Source organism: Drosophila sulfurigaster, chromosome 3 (genome assembly GCF_023558435.1).
Source record: "Drosophila sulfurigaster albostrigata strain 15112-1811.04 chromosome 3, ASM2355843v2, whole genome shotgun sequence".
Taxonomy (NCBI): domain Eukaryota; kingdom Metazoa; phylum Arthropoda; class Insecta; order Diptera; family Drosophilidae; genus Drosophila; species Drosophila sulfurigaster.
Window position 1 is genome coordinate 4,047,023 of NC_084883.1, and position 12,945 is coordinate 4,059,967.

Consider the following 12,945-nt stretch of genomic DNA (forward strand, 5'->3'; position numbering starts at 1 on the left):
TAATCAGACAAATTCAATTTACGGCAATTTGCATGCCGCATCGTTCAGAGTCGACTAGTTGCCAGTTGCAAGTTGCCAACATTGAACAAGCCAAACATTCAACAAGCAACCAGTTTTGTTTTTCTTTTGCTTTTTTGGTTTTTGCTCTTTGCTTTTGCTGTATATGTTGCATGAGAAATGACAATGGCTGTGGCTGCTGTCATTCTAATGTGACCAAGGCTGGCTTCCAAGGCTGTGCAACAGGCTGTGTTGCACCCTCCTCCGACTCGATCTCTCTCCACCCCAGTCGTGCCACAAATAGTTGTGGCTACCGGCGCATGCTTGTTGCACATTTGGCGCCTTATCGCCGCACTCGCATCTGCCCGGTCTAGTGTCTAGTGTCTCGTGTCCAAGTCCAAGCTGACGCTGAAGCTAAGGCTGAGGCTCACCCACTCCAACTAGCCGTTGGCAAATCGACGAGGCGCAACTTGAGAGCAACTCGATTCAACTAGCTGCACAGCCTGGTTGGCAGGTAGTTTTTCCGCCTGCCTTTTTTCGTATTTTCCTTGGCCAGGAAATGAAAAATTGCCAAAAACATGCCACGCTCTGGTCTCCTGTTATCCGCACATACACATATGCATGTTGCACATAATTGGCGTTTATGCCACAAGCAACCTGCAACAGCAACAACTGAGCCTGATGCGTTCGTTGATACGCCCCGTGCCAGTTGTTGCAAATGTTGCCCATTTTTGGGGTGTGTCGCCCCAAGCCAAATGCGCTCACTCACTTAACCTTTGAACTCGCAACATGTTGCCAGTTGCCAGTTGCCCGATGCCAGTTGCTAGTTGCTAGCGTTGCATTGTTTGTCGCAGCCAAAAATAAAACGTGATTAAATTAAATTAACGATTGCTTCCTAGCCGCCAGCAACAGCAGCAACAATTTTTGTCTTTTTTTTTTTTTTTTTTTTTTTGTGGTTTTTTCGTGTGAAGCATGTGAAATTTAGTCATTAGTTGTTGTTATGGCCTGGCCATTAGCGCACACTTGCCAGCCACGCCCACCGATTCGTGATGATGATGTTGTTGTTGTCAATACCACAGCAGCAGGCGTTGTTGTTGCTGGCAAACTGCATTTAATTTCGTTGGCATTGAAAATGAGATGTGGCAAATACTCGTAATCTTAAATCAGGCAATCAAAACTGGTTCACTTATGGAATTGTTTTTTTTTTCTCGCATTTTTTTCATCTTTCAGCTTCGATTTAATTTGTAATTTCTTTCGTTATATATGAACCAGGAAATAAACTCGTTGGAAATGCAATAAATATGATTAGAAATAAATCGCGTACTCAATGTTCTAATAAAAAGCTAGTTTACTCATTGATTGCTCTGCAGTGAAACATATAACACGATATTGCAACTAGTATTGCTAATTTTCTATTTATGTATCTATAAACATTCGATTTAGTTATCAAATACAAATAGAAATATGCATAAGCAAATATATTCGTTTACCTTTACAATTGTATGTGACATAATGTTTTTATCTAATTTTATACAGTATTTGAAATTGAAATTCTGTTGCTCATAGTTAAAATAAAATACCAAATGAAAAAATGTCATTTATTATTCGTTAATCTTCATACACTACAACAACACTTAAGCTAAGTTACTCCTCTTAGGCATTAGATAACACATAAATTAATAAGTACATTTTACGCAACACTTGAAATTATAAAGAATCAATAATAGAAGAAAGAATATCGATATTAAATCGATGTGTTATCGACGGTAGAAGGAACATTGTTAAATGAAATGGCAAAGTAAATCAATTTGTAAAAACTAAATATAACGATAAAACTTAAATGAAAATATCATTTTATTATATTTTTTTTTTTCGGCAATAATCTGGTTTTTAAAGTTTTTGTTCTTGATAAACCCACTAAAGTAACTAAGTTAACTGTAGCAAATTATTGCTTATGTCAGCAACTTGTTAAGTAATACTACTCGTGTTTAATGATATATTTTTCCCCATATCGATCAACTTACATCGTTAAATTTGCAGCGTTCGCATTTTCTCAATCTCTGAAAGCCCAAAAAAAAAAAGAATTGGCGGATGTTTATCTCACTGGACGCTAAAAAACAGCAAACAAGAGCAGAAACAACAAACAAACAACGGCAACAGGAACAACAACAACAACAACAATAACAACGACGACAACAGACAATCGATGGAGAAGAATCAGAAGAAGAGGAAGATTAACAAGATATCAATTTACTGCACAATATTTGTGGTTTATTTTCACACGCTGCCGTTGCTTGAGCCCCAGGCAAACAACGAGAGATTAAATATGATGCATGCCTCCACAGAAAGAGAGAGAGACGGAGAGAGAGAGAGTGAGGGAGGGAATAAGATTGGAGAATGACTCAACTGAGGCAGGCAACTGACCAGACTAACCAATCAGTGACCGATCGTAAGACCCTTTCGGAGGGATGGAGAGGGGAAGTTGGGGGCTGAGGACTTCGACTTGGGAAGCTGTCACAGCGTCTACGTCACAATTCTCAGGGAGCTACGTTCCGAACACAAACACAGATGTTTTTTTTTTTTGGTGCGTGGTTCTTATTCTGGAACATGTCATGGGACCGCAATGTGCAAACAGGAAATATATATATATATAAAGCTATATAAGTGTGTAAATACGGTGGGCGGACGGATGCAACTGTTAACGCTTAACTGTAAATGAAAACCTTTTCGAGTTGCCTTTTTTGTTGTTCCGTCTCTCGCCCTCTCTGTCTCTCTCTCGCCCGCTCGCACTTCCAATAACACGTCACATGCGCTTTTCCTTTCACGAAACGCGTGTCGCTGGCCAGCGCCAAAAGCCATTAACATAAAAATGAATTTCGCTTTTCTCAACGCCATATCGCAGCTACCAAATCGCCCCAACCAGGCCAAATGAAGTTGTAACCGCTGCAGCCAGAGCTGAATCCAAAGCTCGACTTGTAGTTGGAGTCAGAGCTGGAGCTGGAGCTGAAGCTGGTGCTGGTGCTGGAGTTGCAGTTGTTTGCTGGCGTTACGTGGCCAAAAAGCGAAACGCAATAAATTTCACAAACGCGCGCAACAATTAGAAACGAAGCAACAACAATAACAGCAGCGACAAACAGAAAAAAATAAAAGTAAGAATGCTATAGGCGAGAGAGCGCGATACACAGATACCCTATAAAACATATATTCAGAAACTTAAATGAAGCTAAAATGGAAACATTGTCTAAATTTTGAACGTGAATTTAATAATTTTATTCATTTACTTGAGTAATTGTACTGCATAATACTTTTAACTTTAAATTTACCATTAATTAAAATACTTTCATTAATATATTATTGATATCTAAAATAAAAAAAAGGGTAAGCTTACTTGTTATCAACTGTTTTTAACGCGAATTTTCCGAACTTATAATTTCATTAATTACTTTTTTTTAATGTAATCAAACTATTTTAGTTATGCTGTTCAGTAATTATATTGCAAACATATTCATTCATATTAACAACACAATTTTATTTAATTCAATATTTTACAGTCTTATAATATAAATTTAATTTAACAGCTTTAGTAACTCTATTGAACACTCTATAAATTACAGGGTATTGAAAAACGCAGCTAACGACTGTCGAAACATTTTATAGCTATCGACGATTGGACGCCAGCGACATCGACATCAACATCGATTGCCATTGCGTCGGTGGCCCCAACGACAAAGTCGAAGTCGCGACGTCGAATTCGAAGTCGAAGTCGACGACGACTCGTGCGCAAGCGCACCGATAATTTCTTGTTATCGACGCGCCATGATCACGTAAATTATGTTGAGAGGACTGGAGGAAAAAAAAACCAAACTGAAAAATAAAAATCATTTGCCGGCGCAGACAAAATGCAAAGCGCCAAAAAGCGTCAAGAGACGGTAAATTGGTAAGTATATTGGAATGCATGCGATAGGCATTTAAAGCTAGCTCTAGCTCAAAGCGGCAGCTCAAGGCAATCGACTTGGGCCAGACATTCGTCTCACAGATTAATCCAAGCCAAAAACCAAACATGGCACATTGTGTAACATTGCAAAATCCCAACTTACAAAAGAGATTCTTAGTGATCTGATTTAAAAAGTAGTCAAACAGATATAAATCAATAAGTTTAAAGGTATTTTTAGCCAGTGTTGTGTGAAGCACACCTAATTAAGATAAATACAACACAGAACAGGACACAAGGGACATTGTCATGGAGATGCTGTCATGTCTTGGCAGTTAAAGTTGGCGAAACGTGCGAGTGGCAACATTTCAGTTAACACGCTTTCGTCTGGTAAACCGTAGCAACGGTTGTTAACACGCCGCCAGAGTTGTTGTTGTACTTGCAACTTACAACTTGCTGCAGCCTTAGCCTCAACAAATTGCAGACGACACACAAGAGACAACAGAATGCATAAAAAATAAAACGATTTCCTACAACTTGCCTTAACGAAGAGACAACGCCTTCGTCAGCTCCTTGCGGCTGTTGCTAGCGCCACCTACACACAGTGATGTGTACTATGCATACGAGTAGGTGTCTGTTGGGTGTACCTCAGGTGTATCTGGTTGTTGATTGTGCCGAGCTGTGTTGTGCTGTGCATTGTATTCGTATCTGCGCGAAGTCCAGAGATTTTTATCTGGCCACAAACTGCTTGGCATTCTTTGTGGCCAGCCATTGCCACCGTCTTTGCCACAGCTGCCTACAGATGCCTCTTCCCTCGTTCTCGAACGGAAGTCAGTAAACTTTCAGGGTTATTATTATGCCAGACTTGTGGGCTGTGCAGTTCCAGTGACAGGCAGACAAGCTGTAAAACGTCTTCAGCTGGATTGGCAGTTGCCAAAATTGTTTACTTCGAAACGGAAGACTGAAGCAACGACGCAAATCTTTACAGCACTTTACAACTCATATGGCTGGCTATTCGTATCTTCGGTACAATGAACTCAGCAGCAGCTGGCTGGCTATCTGAACAGCTCTATATGTTTTATGTGCTTTATCTGAGCTCAATTTGATTTGCAAAATAGTTCAGCGCGAGAAGAACAACAATAGACAAAGACGAGATTGACCCAATTCGCAGACAACCCAGTCAACGCCCGCATAATAAACTCATATCTCTCTAACATACTGAGTATATATATAGTTATCTGACTATCAATTCCATTTTATGACACCGACGCGACGCCACCTCAATTAACAGTTATGCATATACTCGTACATATATACTATATCTGATAGATCAATACTAATTGCCCGTCAAGGCAGCTTCAAGTACAGAAAACAATATCGATCTCAATCGATATTAACAGCGGCAACTTTTGAAGCACTTGAACAGTATTTACTGTAATTAGATCAAATTTAGACAATCAACTTTCTGATACTAAGTATGTTGATGATCATTTCAGCTCGTTTCGAGTCTTGTTGAAATTGTGTACGAAATGTTGCGGTTGTCGCATGGATCAACATGTGAGTTTATAAATAAACACACAAACAGTCGCTACCATCAGTTTATTTACCTGACCTGCGGTTTGAAGCGTCCCGCGTACTTGTGCTCAATATCAAATGTCGCCTTCCCGCCCAACCAAGAAAACATCTTTAAGATACAAGATATCAAGTATTCTTTTCAAAGCCATGCAAAAGCGAAGTCAAGCAGGTGAAAGTTTCATCTGATTATGCTCGACTATAATACGACTGAGGCTCCATATATCCAAAGTAGATCGCAGTTTGTGTTAGTCATACATATATCTGAGGGCCAGTGAGTTTATTCACATTTTAAAGTCATAAACTACGAGCATGCTCAATCATCATATGCATACGAATATATGAATGCATTCGTTGTGATTCATAAGTCTTTGCGTTGCAGTTGCGAATCATTTGCTTTATCAACATTTATAACGAATGACTCTCCCCACAATTTGCACATAAAACGAGCTCGAAATGAATAAAAAAAACAGACGAATCTTAAAACGCTTCCTAAATGCTTTTTATGACAGTCGCAGTGTATCATTTGATCTCTTCTCTGTTTATTGTTTATTATCTTTGATTATGCTAATGCGGTTTTCAATTTCAATTGTCATCTGGTCTAAACTATATTTAGCGATTTAGAGCTGCTGAGATTGTGGGAATTGTGAAGCTGCGTAGATGCGGGTTTCAGATCTTCCAGTGACACATTTATGGGGTGCATTCGGGAATGTCAATGAACCCAGCACACATTGGAAACACATTGTGTAAAGACAACATGTTGTCATGGCCAAGTGCAATTGTGGGCAACATTGTTGCAAACATCTGTGGCACTCACCTGCTGTTGTTGCAGTTGCTGCAGTTGTTGTTGTTGTTGTTGTTGTCTGGTTACAAAGCCAACAAATTCCAGATACCCGAGTTTAATGCACGCTAATCCAATAAACTCCAATAAGTGAAAACAGAAATAGTTCAAGTGGAAGTCTGATTATAGCAGTCACTGCAGTTGCAAGCTGCCCAGTTGCCAGCTGAGCTGATAAGAGGAGTGTACCCAGTTGTCTCGCTTTCGGTTCTGCTCTCTGTAGTTTTATGGCATGCAATTATGGTCTTCAGATACAGATACTGCTAGCAGAGATACTCGGCTACTCAGTACAGTTGCAGTTGCAGTTGCAGTCAGCAGACAGTTAATAAATGCATTTAAGTTGTTCACTCAAGTGGAAAATTTCTTCATATTTACTTATTTATGATTTAAAGACGCTCATGAGGGTCACACGAGGACAGTTGACGTCCACGAGGGGGACAGGGGAAAGAGGAGCACACACACACACTGTCTGTCCACTTAACTTTGAACTTAACATTTTTCTCTCATTAGTTTTTTGTGCACTTTTCGTTATCAGCAATTACAAATGCATTGACCTCGTTTCAGTTTTCGGTTGCGACTTCGGTTCGGTTTTTGGTTGTCGTGTTCGGTTTTCAATTTTCAGTTATTTTATTTTGGACAGCAAATGTAGCTAAACATCAGCGTAAACAATTCGGTATTCGGCGGGGGGCGCGGTCGCAATTGGTGCACAACGGAAGCTATTTCTTCAAGCAACAACTAAACACATATTTAAATGCATCGCTGCGCACAACAACATCAACAGTAACAACCACTGTGAAACATTTACGTTGTTTACACAAATGCCAAAAATGTTGTCGATTCCCGATGTGCCGATACTCCGATGCCGATTGCCGTCTCGACCGTCTTGACTGTCATCGACTCGCACCGGTCAACGTGAGACTGAAAACTGACAAAACAAAAAACCGAAACTGAAACCGAAACCGAAACTGAATTCAAAAAATAATAATAAAAACAGTCGTTAAAAGCGTGGCGCTCAACCAAGAGAGAGAGAGAGAGCAAATTACAAAGAGAGAGTGACTAAGTGTGAGAGCGCTGTAAAAAGAGAGTGTGTGGTCAGGCTGACAGTGCTAGCGTAGTACTAAGAGTGCGGGGTAAGGGTGGAGAGTGCGAGGAGTGCATGCGCATGTTGGGGGTCGCCCCGCTCATTCCGACTGTCCCTCAGTTTGTGTTTGTTGTAGAAGTGTCTTCGCTACGACTAACTTCCCAGGGGTGGACTGCAGTGCGTTCAGGGTTCAATGTGACAGTACAACAGTACAGAACCTGTTAGCCGAATGCAGTCAACCAACACGAACGCAGAACGAAATCATTTCTTTTCAGAGAAGCATCTAATATTTATAATCTACACTGACAAAAAATTATAGTTATACATTGAAAAAAATATATATTTCATTATCTACAACACCATAACAAACGCTTTAAAAAGAAAGTTATTCTCAAATAACTGTAGGGTGTAGTGGACGTATACATGTAACATATAGCTAAAAAATATTATCGCACATTTTTTACGACAAAATTTTTAGTAATAAGCTATTACAACTTCAATATATCGTATGGAAATTCTAAAATGCACAATAACTTTTGTAGGGAATATTGTATAATTTAATATACAAATTAGGAGGTTACGCTTTTTGGGTAATATATACTATATTACGTAACTGCTATTAAGATAAATGGAAATATGTTTTTTTTCTCAGCTGTCAGGTGTAATAAGCATAAAATGCTGATAAGCTCAATTTACATATAGAATTCCAGATAAATAAAACCGGTAGCTTGAATAATGAACTCTTATCTAGTTTATATAAATAAAAAATAAAATAAAATCATAAATGAAGAATTTAAAATTTTTCATCCTCTCCTGGCGCAATATTTAAAATATTCATTAAACTCCTGGCTGTCGTTCATTACTTTTATTTTTGTCATTTGGCGTTTTTCTCCCCATTTTGAACATCCCTGCACTTGATGCCGCAAGGCACTTGTTACTCACAGATGCAAGCAAGTATCTGACAGATGCATATTATATGTTATATGCATAGCATTGTGCTCATTACGAATCCCGCCTCGCCCTGCAGTCGTAAAGTCGGCTTTAGGGGTTGCTTCGTCTCGTGTTTTTCCCCTCGATTATGTAGGGTAATAGTCGACATTCAGCTTCGCTGAGCTGTTGATTTACTGCCTCGCATTTTCACACATTCTCTCCGCAACTCCAACTCTCGATTGATGTGTGTTGTGGTGAAAGTGCTGTAATAGGTTTTCCAAGCGATAAGCCGCGACTTTAATATGCGCAATCGATCCACTCACAACAAAAAAGGGTGTCTTTAAGTTCATCAAACTATAAAAGGGATGCTTGAAGTTCATCAAAATATTATTCATGCATTGTTTCATATGCAACAGCTGCCTGTTTGAGTTTATTCAACTCGAACAACAAAGCGAACGAGCGACTTCAAATGTGTGGCACGTTTCCGATTCACAAAAACTAAAGAAGAGGGGTGCGCAGTGAGAGGGCGAGGGCGTGAGTTGAGGGCTTCCCTCATGTCCCATGGATGCTGAGCATACGCAGTATGAAAAGTGTTGCGTGCTTTTGGGCGCGTCTTTTGCACGAAATTGGCGCACTCGTGCACTGGGCCACATTCTCTATGAGAGGGCGGTTGTGTTGGGTGTGTCTGGCACTGTGTTACCACTGTACAGTACACACACTGTTTTCGGGGGTGGCTGACAGCGCATATTTCAATTAGCAGGCGGACCGTCAGATCATCATACACTTTAGACACGCATCGCAGGACGCAATCTGTTTAATTGAGGTGTTTAGCATGGCTAAATAATTAAAAAGCCAAAGGCAATGCGCATTGCACACCAGACAAAGGTCATAATAATAAATTAGACACGCGACCCACTGAGTGCCCAGACAAGTGACAAGTGTGCAGCCGTTTGAATTAAGGATGAGCAGACAGGACATCACTTTCTCTACGTGGAGTGCATAAGTAGTTCGCTCTTTGATGGCTAATGATGCAGATGGTATTCCCCTACTGCTTATCAGACTGGCTTTTCGATAACCGCGCTATCGATAAGCGTAATTGCTGATATTGAACTGTTTAACTGCTAAATTCGACAGACTTTTCGCACCTTTTGTTTTCATTCATTACCCTCAGCAAGCAAGGAAATAAGTCACACTAGTCACTCGCCAGGTGTTTTTCTTATCATTGCGCATACTTTTGCTTTTGTTGTCTTCGTGATATCATAGTACCTTCAATTTGAAAATATATTGTAAGAATACAAGTGCATAAATAAATTGTTGGCTAAGCTTACTAGTTACTTCGGAAAGAATAGATAGTATTTTAAAATCCCCATGTTAGCAATCAGTGTAGTTTAATTTTCAGCTTTCCAAGGTTTTGTTAATATTTTGTTCTTTATTAATTATTTAGAATTGTTTTTCTTTAAAACATAATTTAGCCTTAACTCTTTTTTTATAATATAGTATGTTTTGCTACTGTTTCAACTGTTTCAATTGCTGTTAAAAAAAATACATACATACTAAACGACAGACGGAACGACAGAAGTAATTAGAACAACTTGACTGTTAAGTTATCCACTTTAACTTTAAGGGTAACCCATATATTTTTCGCTTCTTCTGCATTCTGCATTGTGTCAGTCAAGAGTCAGTCTTTCACTTAACTCTCACAACTTTCCATAGTTTTTAGTGTGCATGACGTGTCCACAACTAATTTGCAGTGAAAGACCACCCCCACACTCACTCACACACTCGAGAGTCGTTAGACAGGAGTCAGGTCGGTTAATGTCTATGAATTTTGTCTGAGCTTATTTAAATAAGACAAAGTGCTGACATTTCATGTTTAGTCCGCGTACCCATTAGCCACCAGGCCGCAAACGAAACGATTATTGGCTGTGTGCTCTCAATAAACCCACACACAAAAAACAATGGCAGAGAGGAACAGCAGCAGCAAGTAAAATAACCACTATAATTTAGTGGCTCAGTCGGTCAGGAGAATCGAAGAACCGAAGCGAATGGGAATGCGAATACGCTAGAGAAACCCAGAAAGAGGAAAGCACAAAGTAAAAGTGCAATTTCGAATACGCCGGCGAAGCATGTCCAAAAAAAAAACAAAAACCAAACGAAAAAACCGCATGCAAAAATGGCAAATGCCATAATGGCAAATGCATTTTGAAGTTTAGCTACTGTTGTGTTTGAACAGCTGCCAGCTGCTGGTTGGCTTGAAAAAGGCTAAAGCTAGAGCTGTGATGATGAAGAGGGGGCCACGCATGCGCATGCGCATGATGATTGCGTAACAGAAAACAGTTCATACCGAAAGTAATGTGACAGGCGTTAAATGTGCAGCAATCGATTTGATTTGCAATCTGCGATGCGAGTTTACGACTTTAATTGAAAAAACCGCCGACTGACAAATTAACAATGTGGTCCACTGTGGGCGTGGCACATCAAGTGCTCCATCTGGCCTGCTTGACTGTTAGGTGGGTGTAAGTGTGTGTGTATGTGTGTGTGTGTGTAGCTGTGTGTGCACCGTGACAGCTGTAAGGAAGTCAGTCGGTCGCTAATGCAAATGCCAGGCAAAAATGCGCCCACGCAAATTATGAAAAATTATGCACAACATGCGGCAAATCGATGGAGAGTCGCTCTCTGGCTTTGTTGGCTTCCTGGCCAAACAGACTCTAAGATCGAGAGTCAAGCCACAAAAGGCCATTTCACGCCACTAATGAAACAAATTTTAAGTGGTGCTGTGGCCACTGGAAACCACAATTTGACTTGACTTTTTGCGGAAACATCAGCAGTATACAATAAGTATCTGTCCGTCTGTCTGTCTGTTTGCTCGATGTCTGTCCGTCCGCTCGGTCTGTTTATCATTTCGTAAACGTTGCGTCTGCCAAGCTGCATTGTTGTATAATGAAACCGTATCCGTTTAGTCCAGTCCAAAATGGTAATGGGATATTTATGCGCTACCTTCGCATTCGCATTCGCATTGAATTTTTGTCTCTTCGAATTTCTGCTTATGATCAAATATTTCTCTCCCTCTACCATTATTCCTTTCTTTCTCTGTTTTCGTATCTCTTGTTCACAACTCGGTAATTTAAATCTTATGTCTCTGGTCTCTTATTTCTGCTACCATATTCACAGCATTTCTTTTTGCAGCCCTCAAAAATCATTCATCATTTGAGAAGCATTTTTTCTCTGTCTGAGCCCAGATGAGTGGCCAATAAAATGACCACTTGAATGGCCAATAAAATTAGCGAAATTGCTGAAATATTATGTCTGGCAAACAAACAAAAATAAATGTGAGTAATTTATGAAAAATGTTAATAAGTTTTAAATTCCACATTAATCCGCTGACATGATGAAAGAAAATGCACTAATTCTTTTAACTTCTCTCACAGACCTTTATCAATTATCAAAATTAATAAATACTTCACACATTACATGTTTCCCTTTTGGTATCATTTAAGTAGCTTAGTTTGTGACTGTAAATAGCATTTACAAGATCGCTCACACGATGCGAGCGATGCGACTTGGCTTTTACTTTTGTTTTAAGTACGCCTTGAGTCACATTTTTTTTAATGCGCTTGAAAACCTTTTAACATTCCTTTTCGTTTCATTGTTGACTTAAGCTACTTTCGTTGTCATTCTTCTGTGGGCAGCAGCATCTTTCGCTGTTGAATGCAGCCAGGTTTAAGTCCAAAGGAAAAGTGTTGACCAAACAGTCCAAGACTCAAGTGAAGATCTTAATCGTTTTGGGTTTGTTTTGGTTCTTTTTCTTTTTTGTGTTTTGAACAGAATCTCAACAAATGTGTCGATAATGTGGGCTTTAAGTGTTTTGGTTATTTTTCTTTTCAGTTGTGCAAAAGTTCTTCTGCCTCTTTTCAGGCTGACAACGTCAACATTAATCACTGTCAGCAACAGCCTGGACTCCACTCTCCAGTCCTGGGTTGGGGCTTCGCCTGGTCTCTGACTGGGCCACCTCATCGTCATCCTCGGGCTTTTAGTCTTTTTTTTATTTTTGCTGTTGTTGTCTGCATGTGATTTCATTAATTTCGCATTCCGATGCGCAACGGCGCAAAATTCCATGTAGTCAGTTGCCCGCCTCTTTCCTCTTTTCCCCCCTCGATTATACTCACATAGCCATGAGGAAGTGCAAAGTGTTGCACATGTGCATCGCACTTTAATTTAAATGTTTTTTTTTTTCATTTACTTGTATACGTTTATCGTTTTATTTGTGCACCGCTTTTAATGCAGCGCTTTGATCAATCAATTTCTACTGGCGTCGTTTGTCTGTTTCAAGGTTTATTTAGTGCCAGCGCCAAAGCCAGAGACTGAGACTGAGACAGATATAGATACGGAGGCAGACGCAGTCGCAGATGCAGACCGAAGTCAGCCAGTGGCCCCCTTTGGCTATAAAAAAATATTTTAATTGAATGATCAAAATCGGATGCCCCGTTCCGATTGCATAGACACATCCTCCTCTCACACTGCAGCAGACGCTTGGGCAAAAATACAAACAAAATTATTATGAAAATCAATCGAGGGGACGACAAACGGGCGCCAGCT

The 12,945-nt window shown here is 39.9% G+C and overlaps 1 protein-coding gene and 1 long non-coding RNA gene across 3 annotated transcripts in view; one reads left to right on the forward strand and one right to left on the reverse strand.

The window, feature by feature from the left end:
* Positions 1 to 12,945, reverse strand: part of LOC133846278 (uncharacterized) — a 63,221-nt gene that overhangs the window by 27,618 nt on the left and 22,658 nt on the right. The window lies entirely within an intron of this gene.
* On the forward strand, positions 1,809 to 2,081 carry LOC133846281 (uncharacterized). The gene is made up of 2 exons (XR_009894858.1): positions 1,809 to 1,969; positions 2,038 to 2,081. It is a non-coding gene; the product is annotated as an uncharacterized LOC133846281 (long non-coding RNA).